We start from the raw sequence: 3,108 nt of genomic DNA, 5'->3' as shown, positions 1-3,108 counted from the left end.
CCGGTTGGTATATTTATTGGATTTCACTTTCGTTCCGAAAATCCGAACATGTGGGGGATTTATTTACGGAATTCCAGCGTGCCTAGCGCACGACGGACGGGCCAATGGGAACCCGCGGCGCGGACCCCAACTCAACAGTCTGATTAATTTTGTGTTACATAAGTTAATTTTTAAGATAATTCGGAATTCTGGAATCGGTATAGTCAGGTGGTTTTTGTTTACTAAATATATAAACAGGAATCTTCCCATATACAGTTGGTGGCGCTGTTAACATTTAGTTAATATGCCTATATGTTCATAGATGGACATAATTAATTTTGTTTATTATTGTTAAGATGGCACTCACATGAAAATAAATTTCTCTTATCGAAAAGTTTAGTCATTAACTTCAAGATATCGCCATTGGGTAAATATTTATTACTCTTTGTTCATAGATGTCGTTAGAAAATTTTGTCTAATGTTAAGAAAAACATAAATAAAATTAATTTTCTCATTGTATTTCCATCTTTAATTAAAACACCATTTATCGCATGTGTACCTAGGGAGCAAATTTTTTTTAAGTAGACATTGGCAAGGTATGCGTTTTAGTCACGGGCTTAAGTCAGTATTGAGTAACTATAAAAGGTTTGTTAAATATTTATTCTTAGAATATTGTCTTAGATTTTAACATTGTTGCTTACTTATAAGCTTTACATTCATAGTACAATTTCATATAGACATATACAGGGTGTAAATCATTTTTTTAAAGGTAGATCGTATCTTTGGCCTTCCTTAAACATATACGAAAACTTTTCTTGTAACTAAACTATTTTAAAGGACTGTATTTTAGGGGCGTTTGGGGTAAATTATTTAAAATAATACGACGGCATGACTGAATTTGACTTTCACTTTATTCTCTTTTATATACCATTTAGTAATCCAAGTAAGTTATATATAACTAGAGATAATTTGATATTTCACAATTTATTATTTTTATATTATCTGTAAATGTTAAAACTCAATAAAGATTTAGTATAAATACCGATATAGTATGCAAACATTGAAATACGTGGGTCTCAATATAGACTTATACATTTTATCTCCGTCTCTTTTATACCACATTGAAAATTTTATTCAGTGAGGTTGTTCTCTCTCTGAAAGCCCGAGTTGCTCAGAATGTCAAAATTGTATGAACAAAATACCTGACTTAAATTGAAATCGAAAACACAAGTATATATAGTAAGTAAGGTAGTCTGTAATATGCAAAAATCAAAATGTCTTTCATTCTACTAATCATTTTTAAATCATGGTAAAATATGTGATTGCCCAGCAAGAGATGATTTTTTTTCAAAATATAAGATTAAACAAAAATTTAGTTTTAATTATTTGTTATACATAATTTAATTTAAACATTAGGATTAGAAGTAAGTTTCGCTTTTAATAATGAATAAATTTTAAAATGTTTTTTGATTGTTTTGGACCATGTTCACAATAATTAGATAATTAGTAGTTTTATTAAAATTAGAAGTATTAAAAACATATAAATCATAAATTTTTGTAAATTACATATCTTATATTTCATAACTAAATTATTATAATTTTTTAATTAAATAAGTTGAAATTGATTCGCTAAGGAATAATTTTTTGATGATAAAATACTTCATATAGTTCACTAAAAAATTTAAATTAAATTTGAATTTTTATTGTACTGAAAGCAAAATTACGAGTTAACCTATTGGTTATATGCAAATGGACTTTACCAATCAAAAATGTTTTTAAATGATTGTCACAAACCGCCTTTTGATATTTTTAATTATTTTTGAAATATCTACGAAAACTGACTTTTGGCAATGATATATGGCTATAAATAATTTAATATTTCATAAATTATTTTTATATTATCTCGAAATTTTATTTGCAGTTGTCACAAAATGTTGAAATTTAACATTAAGTTAAGTTTAGCATCAGAACTCTTAATTAAATAGTTAATTTTTCCAGAAATCATCAGCAAAAACAAAAACGACCCCAATATTGATAATTATTGAAACAATTTTTAATCATTTCGTAATCTTGTAAATTAAAAGTAACTTATGAGATACAAATTTCATTAATTGTGGAAAAATTAATATTTATGTTGAAAACAACAAAAATTAAACAGTCTTTCATTCGTTACAAAAATTACTGCGTATATTCAACAGGAAGTTCCAACTCAGTTAAATCAATAAATATCCAAATACAATAATAGATTGTTCTACTCAAGTGTTTATTTATTTGTTCTACAACTAAGTTTGTCTATGTATTTACAAAACAATAAAACGAATGTAATGATTCGTACTTAGAATACAGGATTAACAATAATAATGTTTGACGTACCCTTTTTAAATCGGTTTTTGTGAATCTCCAAATATTCTAATTAATTTTATTATGATTAAAAATATTTAGAAAATAATTTTAATTAAAATTTACTCCTTTATTTGCATATATAAATATACTATTAACTTATATTTAAGTTTAGTATTATAAGAGAGATACTTAAGATTAATTAATATCTGGTTCAGCACCAGTTTATTAATTAGACCATATACTTTATTGACAGCAATGTGTATATTCGACGTAATCAGTGCAGGCAACCTTTTTGTTTTTAGGTTAGGTTATTTAGTAAATTTAACCTGTATATATTTGCAAACAATCTTTGTTTATAAGTTGGTAGTATTTAAAGTTACTAAAACATTACTACAAAATTGGTGAAAAATAAATTATATTCTACCTTTGAGTAATTTATGGTCCAATTAAGAATTTTACATAAATTAACCATTTTCTGTACTACACATAATTAATAAGTTCAATAAATTGAACTGAAATTGAAAATAAATTGGTGTGTGTAGAACTGTTATAATAATAATAGATACAAGTAAGTTTTCATTTTATATCCATAATTTAAATAATATAATTTAAATCGGATAACTATAAAATTGTGAAGAAGTATCATGAAAAATGTATATTCATTTCGGTATTACACTTTTCAACCATTTTTCCTTCCCTTTCGTAAGCAACTTTAATAAGACACCGTCGCCGATCGATTTCCGACCACTGTGCACCGAGTTTCGCGTGACACAACGGCCGACCATT

Source organism: Aethina tumida, chromosome 5 (genome assembly GCF_024364675.1).
Source record: "Aethina tumida isolate Nest 87 chromosome 5, icAetTumi1.1, whole genome shotgun sequence".
In the NCBI taxonomy this organism is placed as follows: domain Eukaryota; kingdom Metazoa; phylum Arthropoda; class Insecta; order Coleoptera; family Nitidulidae; genus Aethina; species Aethina tumida.
This window is presented reverse-complemented; position numbering follows the sequence as displayed.